The 27617-nt window shown below is 44.7% G+C and overlaps 1 protein-coding gene across 13 annotated transcripts in view; it reads left to right on the top strand.

The window, feature by feature from the left end:
- Positions 1-27617, top strand: part of HIC2 (HIC ZBTB transcriptional repressor 2) — a 107162-nt gene that overhangs the window by 32324 nt on the left and 47221 nt on the right. For 3 of the 13 annotated variants that reach the window (XM_090063707.1, XM_090063711.1, XM_090063712.1), the window contains exons 2-3: positions 2683-2772; positions 12669-12732. The exons of 2 other annotated variants lie outside the window; for them this stretch is intronic. The gene's annotated coding sequence lies outside the window, so the exon portion shown is untranslated. Of the gene's footprint in view, positions 1-636; positions 720-2682; positions 2773-9958; positions 10131-12668; positions 12733-27617 lie in introns of all 13 variants that reach the window. 8 more of the 13 variants (XM_090063715.1, XM_090063709.1, XM_090063713.1 and 5 more) reach the window with 5 other exon arrangements.

The raw sequence follows: 27617 nt of genomic DNA, 5'->3' as shown, positions 1-27617 counted from the left end.
ACAATCCCAGATGCATATATATGGAGCATGTCAGTACATTGTATGTTTAGTATAGCATTTGACAACTTTGCTCTTTCCTGACCTCTTTCATGGAAGAAAGTGTAAAGAGCAGAGCAGCTGTAGTGTTGGGAACCTAGGTTGATGCAGGAAGAGGTGGACAAAGACCTGCCCCGGTCATGGGTGACTGGTGCCTCCTGAGTCTGGGGGGCACCCGCAGAAGCCACCAGCAGCATTGGCAGTGGGGGCAGAGCTGGTGAGCACTCGCAGAAGCTGCTGGTGGTAGGGACGGCCCCGTCGGGAAGGGTGGGGACATGCCTCCCTGTGCTCCCCTACCAGTCACCTATGGCCCCAATGCTGCTAACACCAATGATGCCACCAAATAAAGTGCGACTCAGGAAGCCCTGAGATGGGAAGGGGGATTAGCAAGGTCGAAAGCCCGGCTCTTGTAAAGCTTTATATAGGTTGCTTCCCTGCCTGGATTTTTGCCTCCTTCCATTAAGTCCAGTTTTTATCAGAAGGTATTTGAGACTCTATTGCCCTATTCATTCATGACAGTAGTAGTCCAGACTCCTTTTATGCCCCTCTTTTTAGTTAATTATCTCTGTTTGACATTTTGTCTTCCCATATTATTTTCAGGATCTTGCACAGACATCTCATGTGGAAGCTGTTTGGTCTCCTGATGGACTACATATGCTAGACGCATGTTTCTGAACCATAAAGTAGGGATGACAGCACTCAACTTTTTGTAGATTTGCATTTTCACCTTATCTGATAGTTTGCTGTTATTCTGTGCATGTTTCTGAAATAGCTTGAAATTCTTAGATGCTTTTTCCGATTCTGTTAGTCAGTTCAGTCCAAAGGTCAAGACTCCTGCTGATCATACAACCCACGTAGCAAAAGTCCTTGACAATGTCAAGGGATTTACCTTCCAGAGTGATGCCAGTCATTGGTTCTTCCACCCCTTGGTACACAATTTGATCACAGTCTTCTTGAGACTAATTGTCAACCCGAAACTCAGGGAAGGTTGGCTGTGAACAACCAAGGCTGCATCATCCGCAAACAGGAAATCTCTCAGAAACAGCTTTTTCACCTTGGTTTTTGCTCTAAACCTTGCGATGTTGAACAAACCTCCATCTGGTCTGGTTCAAAGATGAATGCCATCATTGCTATCCCTGAATGCATGAAGAAGCAGGAATGAGACGTGGTAGATAGGGCAGGGAGCAGAAAGCACAGGGCAGGAAGCAGAGCCCCAGATTGGGCAGTGGAAGGCAATTGAAGTGACGCACGGAGAGGGTGTGGGGCAAATCTGGCACACCTGGCAAAGAGGTTGTCTCCCACTGCTCTAGTTATTGAGATATAAAAGTAGCAAAAGCAAGTACTTCACTGGCCAGGTATCCGTTTCCCTTCTGTCAGATCTAGTGCAGTCTGCAATAGTGCTTGGAGCTGGGCTAATCCTGTTATATTTATGTCCTGGATGGCTGATTCTTGGCTCTGTAGGTAGAAGTCACTTTTGCAAACATCTCTTGTACAGCTGTTTTGAGTCATAGTGGTCTGAAGGCACTTGTATACTTGATGCTTCCTGCAGTGGGCAGGTGTACAGCTAAGTAAATATTAGTATCACTGCCTATAGGAGGTACTTGTCATCAGCAATCCCATTTCTGTCCCTGGTCGTGTGTACCTCCCCGCTTGGACTCTTTTTAAGCTGTACCAGCCTCAGATTGAGTTAAACAAACAGGTCTCATTCATCGAGATGCGATGTCACAAACTGTCAAAGCTCAATCTCGTACCCTTGCCATGTGCTCTGTTAGGACTGAAAGGAAGTTGATGTTAGTCAGATGCAAGAAGCACAGAGAACCTGGAGAAGGCTTTTATCCTATCCCTCTCCTTCACAAGCCTTGCTAGTGTATAAGTTGTCCTTTGGTGTCCTGCCTTGCCAAGAGTCCCCAGGCTCTTAAACTGTTTGCCTACTAAATGGAAGCAGCCATCCCTGCTCCATAAAATGGTAACTCCTACGAAAGAGTTACCTACCCTTTGTGCTGCCTTGGCAGCTTTCAAGACTTGCTGTGTGAAACAATGCAACAGTGATTTCTTCAAAACTCTCTGAAATCTAACTTGCTGCCATTTTGGGTGCCATTGAGTATCTCTTGGTTTGGCTTCTGCAGTTCAGGGGCGAGGGGATCTGGAATGGTGTTTACTGAACTAATAAACTTCTCACTAAACATAATTCATTGGCTTTCGCTGGCTAACAACCAGGACCTCCTGCTCCATACACTAACAGTTGGCTTCATACATTTCAAAACAAAGCTTTATTTGAAGTGAAAACTTTTTCTTTTAAATAAACATCAGGTTTTAGTGACATTTTAAATATTCTCCATCATGTTCTTCAGACTTGAGAAATCCTGTAACTATGGGGCATATTGCAGAATATACCTTTTACAGTCCTTTGGCTCTAGGAGCCCTCAAAACTCTGCTTGACTCGGAAGCTTTGCCAGTGTAACTTTTGATCTGCAAGAGCCCTTGTCTCTAAACCTGCACTAACAAGGTTTTGTTTCCCATATTCATATTTCAATGTCTCTCCTGATTATTCTGTGTCTATAGGCAGTCACTGTCCTTGGGGCTGCTAGGTGGGTGAGAGGAGAACTGAAGTAATGCCTTTCTTTTTTTTTTTTTTCTTTGGTACAGAGTTTGAGATGAATTCCATGACCTTTCCTATGTCCCCAAGTTGAAATCAAGACTGTTCTTTTCTGAGGAGAGGAAGCTTCACCTGAGCAGGTTTGTTTGAAATGTGTACTGGCTTAGCAGCAATATTTCCCCCTCTCTCATGGTAGGAGGGTACTTGGGCGTGTGCAAGTTTGTTCTGCAGATGGTCCTTCTTGTAGGCCTGTAGCATTAATGACTCAGATGAGCTCCAGATCTTGTGCCTTTACCTAATGCAGCATAACTTGCACACACATGGAATGTGCTCAATATTTAGTTTCTAATGGGGGAAATGAAATGCTCTTAACAAACCCCAAAATGACTGGATGTTCAATGATGCGCATGTGGCACCTGTTGCCTTTCAAGCAAGGGAGCAGTTAGTCCTAGGGGCTGGAGGTCAGTTAACTTGAGTTTCTGTTTCTGGTCTACCACTAACTTGCTCTGAGACCTGGAGTAAATGATTCGACATACCTTAGTTTCCCGCTGGCAGGACAATAGCAGCAATGCACACCTAGCTTTTGGAAATGACTTTGCAGTCTGCAGCTGAAAGGTGCAATGTGAACATGAAATACCAACCAGTTAATGTTAATAAGCAGTTATGGCAGGCATCTTGATGGGATAAAAATTGCTTTACTGCAGCCCTACACTTACTGAATATATATGCACAACAATAGCTGGTTCCCTTGTATGTATATTTTTTTTGTGGGGGAGGGCAATTAAAGAACTTTAGAAAGGTGGAGAGCAGGTATATAAGGATCAATGAGATGTTACCAGAAGAAGCTTTCCTGGTACAATACACTTCACAGCTAAGTCAGTATTTTGAATAAATAGGGTAGTGAATACATGCATAGAATAATTTGGAGTTTCTTAGTTGTCCTGTGCCCCATTTCCTGCCATTCAAGGATTTTTGTGGTTTAGATTGAGGGTTTTATTCCATTGCTGTGTGGAGAAGTTGCATTTTTATTAATTGATTTGAGGAGCTAATAGAATAAACCTTTGTTCAGTCAGGCACAGGGTTTACGGTTCAAAAGCAGACATGAGTTTATTAGGCCAACTCTCAAATACTTTGTTGTAATGAAGTACAGTAAATACCTCTGTTTGGACAAATTGCGTCTAAATATTAGTGACAGAGAAACTAAGACATTCCAGTGTGAAGATAAGTAATCTTTAATGTAGGGAATTTACTGAGCTTTTAGTATTTAAACAAAAAAGTACAATATATTTTATATTTGGGCTTTGGATTTCCTACAAGCTCCTTTCCCACAAGCCTTTTTTGTGAGTTAGCGTGGCCATTCCTGAAGGCTGTTTATCTTCTGTCCACGGCTGCTGTTAGACATCTGATGTGATTTAGGGAAGTGAACACTTGGATGGATAATATAGCAGTAGTAGCTGATTTTCAAGCAAAGGGGTCATGAAGCAGGTTTACTGAGAGGATGCCTAATAGGGCGGTGCGAAGCTTTGGTAGTCGATCTGATTTGGAGGAGATTCAGGCCCATTCCCCCCTCTGCCCACCACGACAGACTTACCAGCTGGAGGCAGCTGTGTCCAGCATGGTTAGGACTGCTGCTTGTTTAGTATATGGCTGAATCTCTGAAGTGGCGCCGAATTTTCTTATCCGATTCAGCCAAATCGAATTGGGACAGTGATTTGAATCTCCGAATTGAATTGCTGTCCCTCCGAATCAGCCGAATCTGAAGCGAATACTTGGTGCTTCGCATAGGTCCAATGCCTAAGATGCTCTTCTGGGCACAAATCCAGTAGCAGCCTCTAGAGTGCTTGGTTGGAGGTCTTGATTTGAGGGTTAATTTGACTTGGAGCCAAAGCCAACAGGGAATGGGTAGGCTTAATCTAGAAACCCAAATTGTCTGTTTCCTTTGATTCAGACCTGTTAGAGAGAGATCATGCATTGTCTTTGTGCCCCGTTGGAGCAGGTGAATTGCTCTGGGCCTGTGTTTTACATGCTGGTGTTCTTGTTGGCACTGCCATTCAGCTGTGAGTAGGAAGGTTCATCTAAAGGTAAAAAAAACCCAAATAGGCAACCACCCTCACCCCAATTCTTTAAGTAAATTGAGCTTTTCAAACTGCGGAAGCACATTCTGTACAGAGGAGGGATGCCGGCCTCCTCTTGGGACCCTCTGCCCATTAGTAGTTGTTACTTTAAATTGATCTGCAAATGCCTGCCACTCTGTGTCCTTCCTGGTTTTGCAGTGAGTGAGTGCTCCCCTACTTCCACTGGTGAGGACTTAACAGGCCAAACTGTGCCTTGCCTTGTACCCCACTACCTGCAAGGTTGGCGACTTCAGGACCTCACAAGACTGAAGTCTGTCTGCCTCAGCTTTTTTAGCTTCCTGTTGGCACCAGTTCCAGGGCAAGATGGTGATTCAAGGCTACAGAACTGGGCTCCTGAGTTACTGGAATTTGTCGTCTAACACTCCACGCTTTCCTCGGTGCATTTTGCCTTTCCAGGCATGCCAGATTGGAATGACCTCCTTTCTAGCCTGGCATCCTTTCTCTGAGTGCCAAATGCCAGATGCTTCAGGGGACAGGACAAGGAAGCCAAACTTGTGGGTTGTTTGTCTGTTACTGTAAGCCATCCTGCAGGCGGGATATAAATCTAAGCAATAAAAATAAACATCTGAAGAATAACTTGCTCATAGGGGAACTTAGTGGTTGGCTTGTGCCTTCGGGTGAGAAGGCTTAGTATTTTGTTTGATGTAGTTGAGCACTCCCATCTTTGCAAAATGTCCAGACCTTTCTTTCTTAGAATTGTTAGAAGTTGTGAGACTGAATCTTGTGCCAGTGACTTGCACTAGTATTTTCTTCTCATTAAGTTTTAAATGTGGTTTCACTTTTTGCTCCATTGGCTGTTCCCTTGTTTTTGTACTGCCTTTTATGGCAATGACTATTTTGCATCCCACTGTCATCTCCCCTTTAAACTAAGCAGCCCCAGTTTTGTTTTTTTTTATTTCCATTTATACTGAGGTCTCTCTATGCTGCTAATAACTTTGTGCCCATATCTCAGTCCTTTCTGTTTCTGCTAGATCTGGGATTCTGTTGACTGGAGCATCTTGTATGGACTTTTGCAAGAGGTGTCTGAAGAGGCAGTCAGTGTGTTAGACTTGTACTAGGATGCTCTGACAGGTTTCAGAATTTTTTGCATTCAGTAACTCACTGTTTAAACTCTTCTCACTTTTTTTTTTTTTTTGTGCATTAAAGGGGAGAGGCTGCAAGGATAGATTGTGGTAGCAATAACAGCTGGTCTTTTCCAGTCAGTACAGGTTCAAGCTCAATAACCAAGTACCATAAAATGTCTATTGCAAGACAGAATTAGAACTCTGTATCTTTTTTCTTCCCCCCCCTTATCCCTACCATCCTTCAGCAGCTAAAACCTTTTGTCACAAGCTACCTGCATAATCAGTGTCTTGCTGTATATCAGGTATCCAGGTATCTTGCTATGTAGGCATTTTTCTGGTAACTGCTTGGAAGTCATTTCTAGCAACCCAACGTGAAGGAGAGCGTCCTAGCCAGCTCCTTGCCAGAGATGAGCGAGACGGTTCTTGATATACAAGTCAATTTTATGCAGGACAGTGTCTACCGGGTTAGGGGAGAGAAGTGATGTATTATTATTGTAAGTTGCTAATTCTTTCGCAGTCGGTCAATGCCCAGGACTTCTCAGCATTTTGAAACAGTATTTTATTGACCTAAGGCTGGAGGTCTCATGTTTGGCAGTCCTGACTCCCCGAGACGTTGGTTTTCCTGTTGCTAGAATATTCTGTTTTGGCAGGAGTGCATTTAATCTGCTTTATTAAATGGATATAATTTAGAGAAATGCTGACTCCATGCCCTCAGACCTGGTGAAAAAAGAAAAAGATGGTGGGTGAGAGAGGATGAGACACAATAGCTAAACACGCATTGCATGTGGAAGGAGGCCCTTGGCCCTCCATAATACCATTACCCGAATATTCTTACCTGAACACTTGGTCAATGTCTCTCATGTTAGATGGGGAGCTTTGCAGCTTACTTGTAGTTGTTTTCTGTATTCGTGTTAAATAGCAAAATACATTTTTAAAAAAGGAAGAAAAGAAGTACAAGCCAGCATTATCCAGCAGTTTGAGTACAGGAAAGAAAATCCAGCTTCCAAGTCCTGTTTCTAACTCTGACTGGCTTGCTCTGTAACCTAAAGGCATGTCACGTAATGTTTTCAACTGTGGTTCACCCCCACTGGAAACCATGTATAATTTCATTATTCTTTGTAAAGTGGTTTGCTCTGAACTCATCTGATGAAAAGTGCTGCATCAGTGTAAGAATTTCAGATACATCCTATGGCCTTTGAAACCATCAAAGGGCTGTATGTAAGCTCTTTGGGTCCTGAACTGTCTCCTTAGACATTTTCCCTGGAGGGGCACTTTAGGTAGTACCACAAAACCAATAATACTTGAGGTTTGCAGGGGATTGCTTTTTATGACAGTCAGGTTTTAGTAAGGGAATGCAGTATTGGATCCAGGCCTAGAATCAAGCTGTTCTAGAGATGGGTTGGATCAGGAGTAGGCAACTTCCGGCACAGGTGCCAGAGCATGGCACGCAAAGGCATTTTGCTTGGCACGTGCTTCGGGGCGTATGGCAGGGAAGGGGCTGGGTCTATGCTCCCACAACAAGCATCGGGCTCCTCATGGCCCCCCGCCTCCCCTGCCATCTGCCCTTGGCACACCAACATCTTACAAGTTGAGGCTGGGGTGGGGTGTTTTTGGTACTCTGCCCCAAACGGTGTTTAGTCTGCCCTGGTGCCTCTGGGCAGGAATGCTGTCAGGACTTTTCTGGTCACTAGCTGTCATTTTAGCTCTTTCTGAAACAATGGCCTTTTTTTTTACCTTGTCTGTCCTATATAGCCATTATGGGGTCAAATCATGTTGTACCCACTTGCATATGACCTTCCTGTTACACGGACCCAGTGGACTGCACAGCCCATGCGGTTCGCCCAATTTTATGGCTTATTTGCATGGGGATACTTAGGAGATTTAATCCAAACTAACTAAAGTTGTGAATGTAAAGTAGATTAGTTCAACTGCCTTATGCCCTTGTGTGTACACTCTTATTGAGAATTAAAATGGTCTTAATTCACTGATTTAAGATAGATTAAGGCAACTTTAAGTCTGAATGAGCGCGTATCCATAAGGCAATGGACAGCCCACTTTAAATTCTCAGTATTAGTTAATTTACATTTATTTTCAGGAATGTCTCCACATAGATGAGATTACTTTCTACCGTTTCCCAGGAGCGATTTGCGGAGCAGTGGAGTCAGGTCTGTCCCGTTGCAGGCTGGCCTGCAGCTGACCCTTTCGTTGAGGGTTTCTAGCCTTTGATTGGCATTAGCAATTGAGTATGTGTGGCTCATTCCATTTTTCTTCTCTCAGAGCACCCTTCTATACCTCTAATGCTGCTGCAACCTCTAAGCCGCTTGCTCTGCCTTCATTTGCTGTACAACAAGACAAAATATTTAGTGATTTGCATCATTTCTGAAGGGGGAAAGTCACTTTCACATCAATTTTTAGAGAAGCTGATTTTTTTTTTTTTTCATCTGGCTGCCTCTGTCAAGTGAATGCCAGGTAAAGTGTGTGTGGAGGTGGTCACGTGGCGTATAGCTAGAGGTGCAAAGATCTGCAGAGTGAAACTCGGCTTTGCTCATCATTTGGATGTGAAAGCAAAAAAATCAGTAAAGGTTCATGCACAACTATTTTTGAGGCAGAACTCAAGCAAAAAATGTTTGTCTCTGGGTAGGCATATTTTTCTGCTTTGTGGTCTTGTCACATTTTTTCTGTGAAAAGTAAAACTAATCACAAGGGCCAAATAAAGTCTTATAAACCCAGGCAAGGCAAATGCTACTTAATGAAACTTGCTGGCTTGGTGCAGTGCTTCTTGAGTTGAACTATCTGAACTCTGACTGGCAAGTATTGTCCTGCTCTCTTTATTTCACTGTGTTCCTCCAAGCTGAGCTGCCAAATGAAAACTTAGGTAGACTTCTTATAATCCCTTGACTAATTTCTGATTTCTGCTAAAGAACCTGTAGGCCCCGGCCCTTTGAGTTGCTTCTGCTGGGATTTCCAGTAGGTTGATTCTGCATGTGAAGAACAACGGGGACAGAACAAACGTAGGGAAAGTTGCTCTCTTTCTCTCTCAACATCTCATCTGTTGTTCTGGTATCACTTTTTGAGTATGGGGCTGACGGATCGAAGGGAAGTCATTCTTTGGGGACCAGGTAATGAGTAAATACTCCTCCCCCTGGCAAAGGCATGTCTGAGATACCATAGAGCCCAGGCACTCAGGCAAGCTTGTACTGTTTCTGAAAGCAGAGTACACTGCACATGCTGTAAATGCAAGTAAAGCTTGAAAACACCATTTAAAAAACACCTCTGGCACTGAACTTAACTGGGCATGGATGGGGAAGTGTTTTGAAGCACAGCAGTTGCTTGTCTGTAGCACTCGCGCTGCCTGAGACACAGGTCTTCTCCGCTTTGGGGAAGTCCCTAGTGAATTTTTGGGTGTTTGTCTTCAGTTTGCATGTGGCAATGGAGATCACAAGTGCTGACAAATCTGTGCAAATGGGTCCTTCAACTTCCTCACCAGAAGGATCACACCTACTAAGCACACTGGAGTTATGGTCTGCTGTATGGGTCCAGAAGCCCAAATGGCTTTTGCTGACCATCTCTGTGATTGTACACAAAGGGAGTAGGGCTGACTTGAGAGAGTCTCTGAGGCAGAAAGATCACAGACTATTAACAGTGGTCAGTAAGAGGTTAAATGAGCTACCCAGCTTTGAAAGAGCCTGTTCCATAAGGAAGGCTTTGCTGGAGCAGGCTTTGCTGCAGACACAAACTGATGCACTCCTCCCAGCCAAGATTGCAGGCTTATCAGTAAAGATAAACAGGCAGGGGCTTCCAAAAAGGTATGCCCCAGCCACTTGTTTGGGATCCTTTTTCAGAGAGGGAGAGAGAATGCAAGATCCTCTTGGAGATAGGAGCTCCTTCCAGGAGAGCTGCCAGCAGGCGTTGTAGAAACAGAGGCCACATATTAATATGCGGTTTGGAACAGGTACAGGCGATATTGGTTTACCTGCTTCAAAATAGTTCCTGAGCCGTTGCGGTATCATGTGGGCTTGGCTCCACTTTAATTATCAGACTTCTGCTGAGCACCCAAATCCAGGACAATGCTGGTTTTTGTTGTCTTTGCTCAGTTACTTGCCTGACTGATTTTTTTTTTGACATAGGTTTTTACTGCCCGACCACCCAAAGATTTTGCCACCTGTCTGTTTGCCATTTTCCACAGTGCCCTGAAGGTATTTTATTTTCGTGTTGATGCCAAGAGGAGGAGAATTGGAATGATAATGCCGCCTTTAACAGCATGGAGTGAGATTTGTAGGACCAGATGAAGAGTTTCAGGTGATGGAGAGCAGACAGTTTGAGTCTGCAAAAACTGTCAAACTATTTTAAGTCTTAGGTTCAATTATTTTCCTCTCCTCTTTTTCTCTGCCGGGAGGAGACTTTATGTGAAACCAAAGGCTGAGAAGCAACATTGGGACGGGCTTTTCTGACCCAACCCCAGGCACAACATGGACAAGGCAGGTGTGCCACAGGCTGGCACTTTGTTTGCCCGCAGAAAGGTTATGCCATGCTGAAATCTCAAACGGGGCTTCTCTGGCTTGCTACAGTGGCTGATTGACACCTACGTGTGTGCAGCTCTCTTATACAGGGGTGGACTTAAGTTTGAGAATCCTGACATTTTTGGACCGTGACAGCACTTGGTGTGGTGTTTCAAGCTATATTTTAGCTTAAAAAAAAAAAGAAAAGAAAAATACTGAGAGCTTGAAGTAATGTAGGAAACCGTTGTATAAATCAAAGGGCCATCTTTTTTTTTTTTTTTTTTAAGTCCCAAATCTAATAAAGACATAAGAATAAGGGCTTCTGCAACTAAAAATCTTCATGGCTCTTTACCCGGGTAAACAAAGTCCTCCAAATGTGAAACGGCGGGCCCCTTGGCATATTCTCAGAGAGGTATGATTGAAGGGGGGTGAGGTTGGTGTGAGTGTTGTTGTATTTCCTGGCTATTGCACTTTCTGCATTGCAGCTGAAGCATGCTGTCAGCAGGGAACTTTTGAGAAGGACTCTGAACTAACCCACCCCTTCGGGGAAAGACTGGCTTCAGCCAGGAATCCTGGCCCATGTCGGGGAGAGGGGAGGAAGAGCTTTGTTACTAGCTTGTGTTTGATCTCAGCAGCTTTTTTGCTGCTCGCAGGAGCCTGCTAATGATACTTGTGGAAGGTAAAGGGTAGGTGAATGTCTGCTAGGGTGGGAGCAGGTTACAGTTAAGTCTTCTCACTTTCTCCACCTTTTCACAACTTTGGGGGGGCTATCCCACATTCATATATAGACTATTGTTTGTTAAGAACAGTGTGAAGCCTTTCTTAACTCTTTTTTGTTGGAGTTTTGCCTCTTTTTCCATTTCTGATTTGTTTAAAATTTGTTAGTGTTTATGAGAAAGGAGGGGTTTGAAATTCTGAGATGGATCCCAGGGGCTGAGACCTGTGGCTGTATTTTCACAGCAATCTCTTCTACTTTTTTCTGTGTTTGTTTGTGGTTTTAAGCTGAATCTCCATTGCCCCCTCCTTCTATTAAAGGCTTTAAGACTCGGTGTTACAGATATATTAGTACTTTGGCACCAGCTTCATATTTCTTAGAAAACATACCCCTAGTTATGCCATCTTTTGGCACAGAAGTAGATGTGTCACTCCAGCCTTGGTCAAGGGGTGTTTAAATAGATTCTAGTCGTTCTTGCACATCTTGTCACCCCAGTTCTGGAGGGGTCTTTTGAACACTGCTACCACCCCTCGGTGCCAGTTAGATTACTTCTTGCCACGGACCTGTAGCGTGAAAACAGAAGCGGCAAGTGAGCACTCTGGAGCATGGCCAGCGGTGCTTGTGTGGTTTTGAGAGTGACATAAATAGTCTTGGGATCCTTTCTACATCCTGCAGAGCAGTGATCTGCCAGGGGGGATGGTGGGGCCGCTCCTGAACCACTCTCTCACTTAGCAGACCCCAGTTTCATTACAGATGACTGGCAGGGACTGCCCTCATGCAGAGGGGCCTGTCAACACAGGTAGCCCATGCTGCGTTAGAGTTGGTTTACCCCTGGCCATTTCTGTAACTAAACCTATGGGCTTTTGGAGCCTTTTAACAGTGGTGAAAACCAACTGTAAGCATGGTGCTTGTGCTACTGTGCGGTTCTTGGGCATTACTCTCTCTCTCTCTCTCTCTCTCTCTCGATATGGGGGGTGTGTGTGTGTGTGTGTGTGTGTGTGTGTGTGTATTCCTTCCTCCCTCCCCCCCCATATAAATAAATTGTGTGACTGAGTGGAGCATTGCGTTGATTTTAAGTTTATTGCAGGTCAAGTTTGTCTGCACCTAAATATTGCTGATAGTTTTCCCTGTTTTTATTCTTTGTGAATTCATGTAACTAGTAACTGTGGGGAGGCGGGAGGGTGGAATATTTGATGAATAAGGCAGGAGACGGTAAAGGAGGAAAAAGGTGTACGGTGGGGGGGGAAAAAAGTCTGTCCTGTTGAAAACTGTCCAAGTATAAAGAGAAGAGCGTATTTCCATAACTGAAATATTTTATTCTCTTTCAAAAGCTAATGTTCAACCCAGTACTCATACAGATGGGAAGATGTTGCTGCCTGATACCAGAATAGCAGCGTGTTTTTTCTCTTGGTGTTGAACTCTTTATACCCAACAACAGACTAATCAGACTATTTGCCAATAGATTTCTCTTATGATCATGCCTCCTTTATAAGGGGGAGGGGGTGGGGGAGTTGGAAACCAGAATGACTTTTGATACTGCTAAGAAAATGCTTGTTGGGGTAGGGAGGGGCAGCATAAAACTTCTCACCCTCTGATTTTTCCATTGTATCTTCTCCATGCCAGGGCCCATGATGTTATACAGAGAGGAGCCGGGTGCCATTTAACTTAGTTCTGGGGACAGAAAATGGTATGGCTTTTTTCAAATTCATTTTTTTGGGGCAACTGTTCAGCAAAAGGGGTTGGCCACTTCTGAGGGTTGGATTGTCCTTGAAAAAGATGGTGGTGCAGAAATGGCTTGGGTGGTGGGAATAAGGTGACTGGTTACCCTCTCCAGTTTGGGTTGAGTTCCTTATGTTGAACTTACTGGCACTCTGATGCCACCTCCACATTCCTTTGAAAACATGTTCCTTGTTTAATGTGATGCTAGATGTGTGTAAATACCGATTTATCTATACCGTCTTCAACACGGTGCTTACAAGGGATTACATTTTGTGTAAAAGTAGCAAGCATATTTCCTGGACACATGGAACAGTTCTTGACCAATGGCATTAACATCCAAACTCTTGTGTACCCATGGCGATGGTCTGCCGGTCAGGTTTGTGCTCATTGTGTACATCTACGGGGGCCTCATCTGTATTGAAAATGTCCTTTTGGTGGTGCAACAGGGGTGCTAATGTGGGACATAGGAGGTAATACCGTCTCCGGTGGACCTATTCTGAGCAGTTAAATGACAGGGCAAGGGTACTTACAACTGTGTCTACATTGTGGCCTTTGCTGTTGTTATTACCTTTAATGAACTGTAGGTCCCACTTTTCCTACTTCGGCTGCAACCACTGGATGTACTCAAGTTTGTTGTCAGCACTGGGTTCACAGCAAGCCTAGAAGGCAACATCAAATTTTTAGCATTGTTCCAGAAAACAGGGTGGAAATTAGCAAGTTCAGTACAGAGAAGTAACTGAGGAGCTTAAGTCCAGTTGGCCTTGTGTGACAAATTTGTCCAAGGTGGTCTTCACTGAGCAACCAACAGTTGGCTGTATGAGCATGTTGTACATCTTGAGCATGGTAAGAAGACCGATAGTGAGACTCAGAATATTTTCCCAGAGCTAGACCGGGGGAGGTGCAGGACTGCTCCCCTTGGATCTCCATTGTCTTGATATCAAGGCAGTGTCGAACTGTTGGGATTTACCGGAGACGCTTGGCAAACAGCCTCCCTAGAACATGCTTGGTGCCTGGGGTCACACTGCATTCCTGAGGTATCTGCAGAAAGTTTCCTCCTCAGCATGCCTGCCAGGCAAGGGAGTGGGTTGGAAAGGACTGCTGTAGATCATGTTGTAATGCTACCCCGTCATTGTACCAAAATACCCACTTAGGGTCATGATTAAAGCCATGGACCTTTCTGAAGCCTGTTCCTAGCTATAAGCTTTGCCACTCTTGTTCTCGATATGATGGTTAAATAAAACAGAAACAGTCTGACATTTTAAGCCTGTATGTGGCTGTTCCATTGTATTCATCCTGAACAAAACTCTGCTGTGTGCGAAGTCTTGCTGTGCTAATATTTCAAAACCTAGCCTCACCACTTTTTCGCAGTGCCCCCTTTTATTTCCTTTCCAACTCCAGTGGACAAGAAGGTTGACCAGTGATGTTACTAGAGGAGGGATATTCATTCAGATCAGTGAGAAGTGAAAATTCTTATTTCCCAGTTGATTTGATTTTTTTTTTTTTTTTTTTTTTTTCTTCCCCCCCCAATTTACAAGTACATTACCAAGGGTATGTGGAATAAAGATCTCCAGGAATGAAAATGTGCCCTGCTAATATTAAAGGTACACTGTATAACTTTGCCTAAGGATAAAATGTAACTGTAATTGAAAGCTGCTGTAACCTGATAGGGAATATTCACAACAGTCTAGAGGATCTAGTTTTAAAAAAATAATTAAACACAGAGCCAGCTCCCACCATTCTGCCTTTTAGAGCTACATGCCCTCTTTGATCCGTGCATGCAACTTGCTAGTCCCAAGAGACATGCATGCTGCCAGTAGCCTCAGCATATTAATATTTATATGGTACCTTCCATCTGAAGATATGTGCTTCACAAATATTAATTAATAACATCTCTCAAAACCTTACATGTTTTTATCTCTACTTTATAGATGGTGAAACGGAGACCCAGGAAGTTTTGTGTGGTTCCTGAGTTTATAGTGACTCATACTGTAAATAAGACTGGGAATCAGAATGTCACATCTTCTAAGTGCTCCAAGTAAATTCATGTTGTGCCTACCTTCAGGGCTACTGCTCCCCCCCCCCCATCTCCCCCTTCTGCAGTCTCTGAAGCAGCATCACAGTCTCCCTATGGGAATGCAGAACAGTCCATCTGTCTATGTTACTTGGACTATGTTGAGAGTTTGGCCTACAATTCAGAGGGCATGTGAATGCAACTCATTCACATTGCTAAGAATCACAAATTATGGAAGTCTATATTTGCACTTGATAGGTTGCATTTTTAAGCGGGGGGTTGTAAAAATCAGAGAGTACGTGACTGCTTTACAGAAAAGCACGTGGGTGAGTCTTTATTCCTGAAGTATTAAAACCCTCCCTAAAAAGTTATATTTATGCTCCAATGCAAGATCAGACAGGAAGGATGGCAGGTTGTAATTCAAGTTGGACCTGGGCTTTCTCTCTTTCTCCCATTTCTCATGCTACATATGAAACGAAGGCTCACAGCTGAGTGTGAGATTGATAAAGACAGAGAGGGCTTGCTGTGCAATTAGAGGAGCTTGTTGTAAACACCCAAGTTGCACAAGTGGCTCAAACTTTGATCTTTTTGTTGTGGAAAAGAAATCTGAGACCATGAAACCTGCCCTTCATTGCAAACAGTGAGGTGGCCCTTACCCAAACACAGCTGGAAATGCAAAGGCAGCTAAATCTCTTCAAAATTAAATACAATTATTTTTTCTTCCCCTTTCTGTGCTTCCTGCTGTATGTAATTTTGTCCTTTCTCCTGTCCTGCTTCTCCAACTTGCCCAGCTGTTTGTGAATGCAAGCCACAGTTCCACACCTGAAATTCCCAAATCCAAATGCGCCCAAGTGCTTTTGGGGATAAGGGTTAAATCACAGGTGCAATTAAGCTTTTAAGTGGTAAGCCTATTTGGTTAGGGGCACACCTATTGCCTGGGACAAGCAATGAGGAATTATCAGTCTTTCAAAATGACAGGCCATTCCCCAAATACTGCTGGAAGGGCAAGAAGAAGCTACCACATTCGTAATTCTTCTGGTATTTATTGTAGCAGCGCCCAGACCGAACTCTTTGTTAGCCGTGCTGCCCTATTAAGGTAGGGTGGTGTTTACATTACAGATCTAGTTGTGGAGTGTCAATGCCAGGGCTGCTCAGATCCAGGGTAACTCTTCCCTGCCCCCTGAAAACCTGCTGTTAGTTTCTGGGCAAATGTTGAAAGAAAGAGGGAAGATCCTGCTCTCATCGTATTGCCCCATAGTCCCACAATAAAATTGTCAGATTTTAGGTTTAAAATCCCGTCGTCTCTTCTGCATCTCTAGCAGAGCTGAACAAAGCTGTCCCCTAAACAATGCCACCCCACTCTGGAGGTGAAGACTGTCAATATACTTCCTACCTATGAAGCTTGGGACTGGGACTGTAATTCCAGGGCTTGTTACTAGCTCTATGCCCTGAATAATTTCCTAACTGCACAACCTAAAAAATGCCCTCGTGGTCTCCAACTCTCCCCGCCACAGTTGAGATCAATGGCATGTGCAGTTCCCACTGCAGTCAATGTCTTCAGGCCAAGTGTGTCCCGAGTTAAAACTGTGCCAACTTGGTAATGTTAGAGGAGCTATTTACCCATCTCTAAAGCTAGTGTGCACTTACAGGTGCGCTCCAGGTAGCGAAGTCATTGATTATAAAGTGCTTTGAGATCCTCTGTTTTAAAGGTTGTAGAGCAGTGCTGTGGATAAAGTGCTGTAGAAAATACTTTCTGGGTCCTGTAGGTGTCATGTTTACCTGTAAAATCATAGTTGGAGTTAAAAATGATGATAACTTCACACATGCGCATGGAAATTTCCATTTTTAATTTAATCTATTGAGCATAAAAATACAAACGGAGCAGAGGCAGGATCTTCCAGTTATGGCTCGATGTTCTGATGACCTTGCGGTTACAATCCAGCTTTGTCCCTGTGGTCACTCGTGGTCTGGATGTAGCCTCGAACTCTTGGACTGGGATTTAAAATTGTGATGTGGGGCTGTGCTGGCTAAGTTGGCATTGAGAACCCAGTTTGGACAAGCAAGACGCATGGTTAAAGGTAGCATGCCTTGTCTACACTAGGCTTTTCAAACTGCTAGTTAAAATTTCCTGATGATGCACCTTGTCTAGACCATGTCTTAGAAGTTATGGTTGTCTGGGCAGGTAATCAGCTTGGTTCAGTAAGAAAACTGCTCCCCCAGTAGTTCTGCTCTTTTTGCCTGCTTCTCAGCTAGTTTCCTTTCAGTCCTTCCCTGCAGCCACTCCTATGCCACTGCTCTAATGCAAGCACTGTTTCAATTGCTGACTAGGAAAGTGTTGTCACTGGGCTTTGAGTGATGAATATCCTACTGATGGTAATGTGGGGGAAGGGAAGTCCACATCTCGTAGGTTGCCTGTGTATTTAGAATGAGGCAAAGATTGTTTTTTTTTCTGGGGGGTGTTATGGTGATATCTTTTATTGGACCAGCTGCATAGTTGGAGTAAAGTTAGGTAAGCCTTCAGATGCGAAACACTCACTATTAGTCTGACACTTCCCTGTTTAGGATGACTGCTGTCTGCCTTTGCACTCGCATTGTGTTACCTTTGTGCCCAGGAAGGCTGGAAACTTCAATCCAGTTGAGTGTCTGTACATCTTGAAAGCGACACAATTATGTTGTATATTAGATAGGCTCAGTCTGGCCTTCAGGCCAAGTATTTGATATCTTTCTCATCTAGTGCTTGGGGTGGCTTGAGGAATCTGGGTTCTGTGTTTGCTTTTGCCCCTTACTGCCAAGTAACTTCAGGCAAGACACTTAACCTCCCCGGTACCTGTAAAGTTGATGGCAAGTATCACTACCAAGCATGTGAGGGCCTTGAATAATGTAATGCAAAGGTCTGTTGTGTTACTGATTGTTAAATGTGATATTTTGGAATGAATTTTCAGTTGTATGTTGAGCTGCACTAAGTGAGTGTGGATGTGGGAGGGAGTGGGAATCTGTACTTCTCTAGACAGTGAAAATCCTTTTAGCTTCATGCTTCCGAAGCAAGCGAATGGGGACTTGGCCCAAGCAGCAAGCCTTGTAATGTGATCACTGGTTCTCTGTGAGCAGTTGCTATGTGTAGTTTTCATACATATGAAAACGTTTCCAGGTGAGATTTCTGGGTGATCACAGTAGGGTTAGGGAGAGTAACGAGCGTGCGCTACAGGGCAGAGGAGGTAGGCTGGACTTCCTTTCCCATAGAGATGCCTACTCTTAACTCGGGGAATGGCTGCCTAGTATCGGATGTGATATCTGGTCGGTTTTATGCTGGAAGTTTGGAGTATCTTGAAATTTGTCCTGGAAAAGGGAAGTGATGAGACTTGGACTTCTGCTTTTTCTGTTCTTTATCATATGAAAGAAGAAGAGCCTGCAAGATTCTCGTGTCCAGAAAATAACCGGAGGGGCGATTAGCTTTAAAAGGAAAAGCCAGTTGTTGTTTTTAAATCGAACTAGAACAGTGACTGGCAACCTTTACAAGCTGCAGGCTGGAACAACTTGGCTCTGGTCCTACCTGAGCTGGGGGGCTTTGTCTGCATCCCGGCTGGGGCCAGGCAGCTGGAAGCTGCATTCTTGCTGCTGCTTTCCCTCATGCCTCTCAGCTGCAGCATGGGTGCAGCTGTAACCTGCCCAGCTCTGATACTGCTCCCCACCTGCTGGATCCTGCGCCCATGGCACAGCTGGTGGGGTGGGCTGCGGAGATACATGACAGTGGCATGGACGTAGCTTCCAGCTGTCTGATCCCAGTACAGCTTCTCTCTGTCTAGTCCCAGTGTGGGCACAGGCAAAACCCTTTGACTCTGCAGGCCAAATCCCGTGACTCCATGGGCTATATGTTGCCAACCCCTGAACTGCAGTGCAGTTTGCATTTAGCCTTTTTGGTTTAAATTCAATGAGTAGTTAACATTTTGGAGAGAGAAGGTATATTAAAATACCAAACAGCCTTGCATTGTGGGGTAAGGTTTGAGCACTCGCAAGATGTATCCTTCAAGAGCCTGTAAAGCCCAGAAGTAGCACTCCTGATTTCCTCTCGCCACACATTTCCAGCAAAAACCAGGGGAAAGTACAACTTCTTGAGGGAGAAACTAATACTAGTAAACCTCCAGTTCCTTTTTCCTCCCAACATCACAGGGAAGCTTTCCCTTCCCCTTTAAAACAAGAAGGCGATGTACAGTTTAAAAGTACTATGAAAAGTGGCTGACCTTTCTGATGAGGGAAGTGTAAACTCCAAAGCAAACAGGGCTAAAACCCTGGATGTTTTAAAAAAAACCAAAAAAACTATAAATAAAAAAAAAATGCAGGTGTCTCCCCAGAGTCCTGCCTCTGTAAATCTACAGTGATTTTTTACTGATGGGGTGCAACTATCATTTTGTCTTTGCATCATCTTATACACACAAACCTTCCCCCCCACTTTTTTTTTTTTTACTACCAAAGTAATTGTATTTGTCTTGTTTTATGTCCTCCCTCTATCTGCAGCTGTAGCTTTGTTCGGAGAGAATTTGTCATTAAAAGTGACTTTTTCATATATGAATGTAAGTCTTCCATATTGTCATGATAAAGCCAGTCAACAAACCCCCCTCCCCCCCCCCCCCCCCCCCCCCCCAAAAAAAAAACAAAACAAAAACTGTTTAATTTTCAGAACATGAGTGTGTGCGTGGGGTTTGCAGAATGGCCTAGTATCAGGAGAAACTGGATCACAAAAAAGACTCGGAACTGAACGGCCCATCGGTATAACAGGGGTTGCAGCCCCTTCTTGAAGTTATTGTCTGAGCATAATATTTGGCAAGGAGCAGTTCTCCTGCCCCCCATTTTCAAAGCACTACAACGAGCCAGCGCAGGAGTTGTGATGGCTGGGCTTTCAACCTTTCCTTCCCACTGTCCGCCTCAAGGGCGTGGGTATTCGGGTGGGGAGAAAGGCTTGTACACCTTCGTGTGCCATCTTGCTTACGCTGTAGAATCTCCAGCTTATCCACTCGGCACAGTGACTGTATGTGGAGGAGGGGGAGAGAGCTTGTGTTGCAACCTCGGAGAAAATTAGTTGTCTCTATTTTATCTTTTGCAGCTGCAGCACTTTTTTTCCCACCCCCCCCTCCCCTTATGCGACTGGTATGTCTGAACCATATCCTTCAAAACCAGTTTTCTAAGCAGATTAGATGGGTAGCAGAGACAGCTATGCAATCAGGCAAAAATGTGTGCTCAAGCCTTCATTTTGTGCAGTGGCCAAAGCAGTATGCATCTGGCACCTTGGATGCCTTTCTCTCTTTTTTTCTGGCACTCCAGCCTGTTTGTAGTCTGTCCGTTTATTGTAGCCTGGACCTAAGAGTTCATCCTGATGGAAGATTATCACTCTCCAGGGAGGGAGTTTTTTTCTGCCTAGCAGAGGGTATTTGTGTGTTTAAAAAGCAGAGTGAAGTTGTGGTTTGTGGCTAGAAGCACATGAACCAACATCATCTCCCCTTTTGTGCAGGGGTGACTGGTGCCTCCCGAGTCGTAGGGGGTACAATTTGTGGGCAAGCCCGGGGGTGGGGGGTGCAAAAGCCCCATATCCACTCCTCTACTTCTGTGCCATGGCTTAGTGTCCCCCTGTCCCAGCACACCACTGGCCCGCGCAGCAAAAAAACTGCCCGTCCTGAGTTGTGCTGAGTCGGGGTCCAATCTCATGGGGGGACATGTGTCCCCCCCCATACCCTCCCTACCAGTCGCCTGTGCCTTTGTGCGTTTTGGAGTACTTCATGTGGCTATCCTAGTGTCCTCCTCACCAGACTTCCCTAGCTGCTTGGCACTGAATTATGCCTAGGCTTGACAACCCTTCCTCCCTTGCATGACAAGGACACACGAGGTCAGCTGCCCCTTACCTTTCAGGCGTTCAAGTCACCTTCAGGAGTTTGGTCATAGTGGTCCTAAAACAATTCAATGCCAAGGTCCCAGTTTTAGTAATGCCATAAAAACTCTTGGGTGTTAGTAACGGGTTTCTCATCTGACTCTTAGATGGAAGTTATATTAAAATGGGGTTATCTTTTAAGACGGCTTTGGAAAACTGCTGTGATGCTGCTCTCACAGGAAAAGTGGGCAAGTTGGGTGGATCCGGGGACTCAGTGGCAGATGTTGTCTCCCGGGGCAAGAGAGTCACCTGAACTAAAGGTTTCTTTTCTGGAGGGAAGGTGGAAGAGTGTTGACAAGTCATTTGCTGCCTTTGTGGAGGACAAGAAGGAATGGAGAGGGGTGGCTCACAGCTGATTTTGCTGAAAGGGGTTGAGTAGCTGGTGAGTAGGTCCAAGCAAGACAGGGTGATTGGAATGAATAAAACCAAAAAAAAAAAAAAAAGGATTAGGGAATAGAGAAAGGACGAGCGAGGGCAGCTTCTCTTTCCCTTTTAAAGGATGGAGAGAAAGAAAGGTGAGACAAAATTGAAAACTAGACAGTCAATTGTACCCCATGGTAAGTGCTAAGACAGAAGGTGGAATTGAGACTAGGAAGGAAAGAAGCTCTAGCAAAAGCATAGATCAACTAAACAATCTATTGGAAACATTAATAATGATTTTTAAATGTCCTAGGTACATACAGTGCACAACTGTCTTGCGTTATGCCAAAAATTTTTAAAGAATTGCTTTGGGAGCACACAGTCAGACAGAAAAAAATCACCTCGCTGTTGCAAAGGCTATTAAGAAAAAGAAAAAAGAAAGCTGGTCATGTGTCACGGTCAGAAATGCAGCAAACTTTAACTGAATCGTTCATTGACGTCTCAGAATAGATCAAACAAAGGTATTTTTACCCTGGCTAGTAGGCTGAGTCCTCAGGCTGGTGGGTACTGGATTGACAAATTTTACCCTGGCTTCAGGGGTAGCTTATAAGGTCTCAACAAATCCCTACTCCATCTGTATTATTTGCTCTGAGGAAAAGTTTGTCTCGTTCTCTTTCTATTGCATATGACAGATTAATGTGTCTGAGGGCAGGTCATTGTTAGGCTAAATCTTTTTCTAGTTATGATTCCTTATAACTATAAAACAGTCAGAAGGTTATGAAGTTGAGAAAGGAAGCTTTATTATGGTTTCCAACACTGAGGGTATGGGATAAATGTCTTTTTAAAAAAGCAAATCAAAGCCATGCATACCCCCTCCCCCTGCCTCGTTCTTCCAGTTTTACAAGGAGAGAAAGAAGGAATATAAGAAAACTAGTAAAGTATCTTTTGCTGAAGATCCATTTGGTCCTTAGGCATAATCCTGCTACTGAGAGCAGGGGTAATTCTGTACCCACTCAACAAGACTTAGTGTCCTTTATTGTTTTGTTCTGGGTGATTTGGACATGCCCATGGAGTTTGGGGGGAAAACTTGCAGTCTGTAGAAACTAGCCTCCACCCAGCCCTGAAGAGGCAGCAACAACAGCTAAACCAGTAGGAAGGAAGGCTCCACATATCCAGTAGCTGTTGCACACGCCCTACTACAGGGTTTTCCAGATTCCCTTTGGGTAGCACCAGATATTGCATTTATCCCTGGATAAGTTGTGCCTGTGTTTATCCCAGAACAGAAGTATCCACACATCACGCTGCTTATCGGGGTTCAGTGAGCAGGTGAATACAGTGCTGCCATACTTTACTGCCATTGATTCAATAATGCTATCTTGATATAACTGCGTAAATAGCGACAGCCTTTTATCTGGGAAACTTCTTTAGGTTTTATCCTGGGATAAGGGATATGAAAGCCTGTCTGCTTGCATGTTGTCCCAGGATAAAATGGTTTATTTGGGGATAAATGTGATATCTGTTTGCAGCCTTTCTGAACCAGATGCTGTGTTATTTTCATGCCCTCGGTTCTCCGATCCATTTTTGGAGTTCCAGTAAGGAAAGCCTCCTGGGTTTGAAGGAGGGGAGGGGTGCTGGGCTCTCTCTAATTACATGCTCACTTTTTACTAATTTAAAGAATTTTCTAGAATAATGAACTTCATTTGGTTGGGTTATTTTGAAGTCCTCCCAGAAGTCAGCAATGGAGAACTTGTTTCCTATGCAATGGTTCGGGGCGGTTATCTTTCTGAGTTGCGTGCGTTGGAGTTTCTGCGAAGGCAGAGGAGGCCTAGGGCTGGTGCAGCCTGTGTGAATGGCTGGGGGCAAGTTGGGTGGGGAAAAAACGTGTCCTCCTGTGCTGTATCCCTGGCAGTACCATTTAGAGAGCATGAGGTATGAGCATCTTTTTGCTGGAATGACTTTCCAAGGGCTTTCAAAAAAATAGGAAATTCTGTTGGAAAAGTTTTAAAATTTTTTCCCAAACTTCATTATTATTTTAATCAACAAGTTCCAATTTTACCTAAAATTGAAAAAATTTGTTTGTTTTCTGATCCAAAACTGTCCCGTCCCCTGCCCCGTTGGTTCAAAGTGATGAACGTACTTGCCTGCCAGCACGCTGCCCCCGAGGACTGTCGTTCAGGCTGCTCTTGCTTCTGGGGGCGGGCTGCACGGAGGACTGAATCCGTGCAGGCTGCAATGCAGGTTTGCACTGCAAGGGGGCTGAGTTGTGGGACAGGCACCAAGTTGGGTGCATTATGGAAGAGGTTTTTTTCTCTGGAGACACTGACCCCAGGGGAGAATGGGGACATTAGACTGCCTGACTACACAGCTTTGGGTGATGTGGGAAAGTGGAGCTCAGATAGTAAACTGACACAAAATGAAACTTTCTGGGTCAGGTCAATAAACTGAAGTGAAACGTTTCAGTTTCAGGAGAGTCAAAATGTTTGTTTCGATTGAAAACGTCAGAGCGCAGCGTGCGACACGTGGAAATCCAGGACAGTCTCTATTTTGTTCCATAGACAGCTTGGAAAGGTTAGGCTTTTCCTCCGGAGTTGGGATGAAAGCGAGTATGGGAATGGCAGAACTGCCCCGGGTGGGAAATTCCGAATTTCCATGGGCTTTAGAGAGAAGCCAGCTGATTGCTGTGAGCACCGGGGGCAGGTGGCTCCGAGAGCCTGCCGGGTGCTTTCCTGGCACAGCCTGTGAGGGGAGGTGGGGAAATGGAGGAGGAAGGAATGAGATGCTGCAACTGGGGCAAGGATGGGGCAGCCACGAGAACTGAGTTTCTCCTTCCCTCCCCTTAGGTCCCTGCGGCCCAGTGACTGCAGGGTGTTGGTGCTTGCACTGTGCCTCTGTAGGTGTGCCCAGTATGAGAGTCCTTATCTGCCTGCATCATCTGCATATACACAAGCCAGCAAGTTACACCATCATGCCCTGCTGTTTGACCATCTTCCTGACTGAGGAGACTTGGACAGAGCTCCCTTCCAGGCTGGTCCGTGGTGCTCCTTGCTGAGAGCGCGAGCCGGATTTGCTGGGCTACCTGAGGTTTACCGTGTGCAGAACTAGCTGCGAGTGGCATCGGGTCAAATAGTTTCAGTTCTGCTCTGTACAGGGTAGTGGTGCCCCGTACGTACTCCTGAAGTTTATTACAATTCAGATGGGCTTTCCCCTGTTAAGAAAAGGTCATGTGGCCCGAGCCCTGGACTGGGACTTGCAGACGTGCATATTTTAATCCTGCTCTAAACAGGACAGTGTGATGCTGAGCAAGGTCTCAACCTCGGCCGGCCTCAACGTCCCTGTCAGTAAAGTGGGAAATGAGCACTCCCCTCCTTCTCCAGGGTGAGCGGGAGATGCAGTAGTTTCTGCGCGTAGCATTGGGTGTTGTGCCGGTGATGATGATGGTTCTGTTTATTTAACACACTTTCCTATTTTTTTTTTTTTTTTTAAATACCAAACTGATATGCTCCATCCATCAGCAGTGCCCTCTGGGAACAAGTAGCTAATTAAAGAGGGAGACTTGTGAAAAGACAAACCCCTGGTTATACATAGAACAGGTTTTGCCAGTATGAGTGCCTACGTTTCTGGCCAGGCTTCCTTGTAAGTAATAGTCAAATAAACGGCCGGGGCCCTTTTGTGAATGGCTTGAATCTGTGTGGTCCTCTTTTGTTAAAGCAGCTCGTGGTTTCTGAAAGCTTCTGCACCCCTCGTTCTGTACTGCAGAGCCTGGTGGCACCAGCTGCTTCTGCCTGAAACAAACATTTGCATGTGACATCGGCTGCCTCTCTTTTTTTTTTAATTTCAAAATGTATTTGCATTTTCTTATCCTCTCTTGTTTCAGAGTCCATCTCCCAAGTCATCATACATTAATTCTTCTTCTTTGCCAGGGGCCCATTTAAACAAGTAACGCACGAGCAGGAGAAAGAAACCTTCCTTCAGAAATTAAATAGCAGGCAATGTTTGGAAATATTTTAACAATAGACCATATGGGAGCCCCATACTATTAAGCTTTATTATTCAGAAGGCGGAAAATGTGGTTTGATATTCAACTGATATACAGCATAAACGAGAGCCACAAACTAGATTCCCTTGAGCTGGGATTCAGATGTTCTTTGAATATAATAACTCACACTTTGGCCTACTTCCACAGAATGCGTCCCGCTCGCTGATCGCAAGCCAAGAAACTGTAGGCTGTCCCCCCTCCCCTCCTGCTTCTCCAAAGCACTTCCCCCTCTCTTGCCAGCGTGGGATCTTGTCCTGAATATAAATCTCTTGATATTAGATGGTTGAAGAGGATGGGGAGAAGGGCGTAAGCTGGGCTGTTTGTTTGTTCGTTGCCCTCCTTTAACAGTAAGAGGAGTAGTAGTGATAGCAGTAGTAATAATAATACAGTAATAATTTTCCCCTTGTGCCACTCTGGCCAGGGATCAGAACGGCCGGTCCAGGTGGGAGTTCCTGCTCCGCTGTCCACTGTTTGTTTCTTTTCTGGCTGTAGGAACAGGTGAACATCCTGTCTCTCTGGATTACTCTGAAGTGGTGCCAGAGACCACAGGGAAGAAGGATTTGTGGGATACAGAGACTGGAAGTGGTTTCAATTTCCTGCTGCATCCCACTTGATTTATGTGTATTTATAATTCTCCTCTCTCCTTTATGTTGTCTATTCCTGTTACCTTTCCTGTTCCTTGGGCAATGAGCGCATAGAAGTAGCTCTAGGCACTGATCTCATACAGCCTGTAGAACCTTCCCATCCAGGCAAATTACATGGATTAAATGGAATTTGTGTTTAAAATATGCTGTGTGGAATATAATTTGCATTTATTTTTTTAGCATTATATAAATGCACACACAGCAGGGTTAAAAGAATGTCACTCAAGTTGCAGAGCCAAACTCTCCAGAAGTAGAGGAGACCAGGAGTAAGGTTGCCCGTACTGCCTCCGCTTGCCCTCCTGGTGCACATGCATTATATAATCCATTACGTGATCACATAGCTGTCTTCTCTTCCACAGGACCCCTGCTTTACTCCATGAACAGGATGGCTTAGGTCCAGGGATGAATCAGGGTTGTGTGGTGAAAGAAATTGTCTGTATGCCTCCTGCTTCCTTTGTTGCAGATTTTTGGGAAGGTGTATAGTGAAGAATGTGATTATGGGATGGTCTCTTGGTTAAGGTACTTGGATGCTGTCCTGGAGATCTGGATTCTATCCCTACTTCTGTCAAAGAGTTCCTATATGATGTTAACCGTTTAATTCAAACCGTACTCGTCACAAGTGGCAGCTGATTACGTTCTGCATTTTCTCAGGGTCTGACTTGGGCCTATAAGTCTGATTTGCAGAGATATCAAATACTCTGAGCTGCAACTAAACTTCATGGGCATTATGATCTGAACACATGAAGTGTTATGTTGCTAAGTGTTCTCGATTTTAAAAAAAACAAAAAAACTGGGCGTCTTAAATTGGTTGAACACAATTATTGCAATTTTTTATCCTAATCTCATTGTGGCTTTTTTTTTTCCTTCCTGTCTCCACCCCTTCCCCCACATGCCTGTAAAATGGGAATAATACACCCCTGTCTCTCAGAGTTGTCCTGAAAATTAATGCATTGAGCTTGGTAAAAATGCTTGGATATTGTGGTGATGAGTACCATAGGGAAGCCTATAAGCAAATGGAATCATTGCATCTTCAGAGCAGACAGCATGCAGTACAGCAAACTGGGCTTGCAGCTAGACACTCAGTAATAAAAGGAAAAACAAAATATTAAGTAGGTGCTCACTGAATGTTGTCTGCTTTGCAATGGATAAAGCAGGGTCCTGTGGCAGAAGTAGTGTGTGATCATGTCATTAAGGACCAGGTCATTATGGTTACTCATAAGGTGGTCAAGTAAAGGTTGCTTATCCTTGCCAGACTGAATCAGACTGTCCCAAAGGTACAAACATGGGGAGAGATGGTTCCCTTCCTGATTTTCTGGGAAGGATTGAGGCTAATTGATTCCTGCCCCGCCCCCCAGCGTCACTTGTGTGTGTTTTGGGTCTCACGGTGAGCCAGTGCTGAGGCCCCTTCTGCTCTGTGTTGCAGCCCCCCCACAAGACTCTGGGACTTCAGGCCTGCATAGCTGGGCTGTATTTGTTGGGGAAGGGGCTGTGGAAGTGTGAGTGAGGGAAAGGGGGGGCTGTGAGACCCCAATTCTTTACAAAGCCATGCCTTCAGCTGTCCCCAGAGGCAACCTTCTTCATGGTTTGCTCAAGTCAGCCTGCCTTGTGACCTGCATGCCTGGCATGCTGCAGAAACACCTGAGCTGGCTCTGCATGCGTTATCTTCAGAAGCAAAACTAGCACAGTTGTGGTCTCACAGCAGTACACCTGAGCTAATTAGCCTGGATGCAGGCTGCAGTAATAAAACCACACTGCTTCCACGCCAGCGTGTGCAGCCAGGATGCACAGACCAAACTTGGCGCATATCAGCACAGTGCTTCACAGGCAAGATCTAACCAAGTTGTGGGGAAAATACGACTCTCTGAATTAATGAAAGCAGTACTTG

This window comes from Crocodylus siamensis, chromosome 9 (assembly GCF_052110815.1).
Source record: "Crocodylus siamensis isolate JL-2025a chromosome 9, ASM5211081v1, whole genome shotgun sequence".
In the NCBI taxonomy this organism is placed as follows: Eukaryota; Metazoa; Chordata; order Crocodylia; family Crocodylidae; genus Crocodylus; species Crocodylus siamensis.
This window is presented reverse-complemented; position numbering and strand designations above follow the sequence as displayed.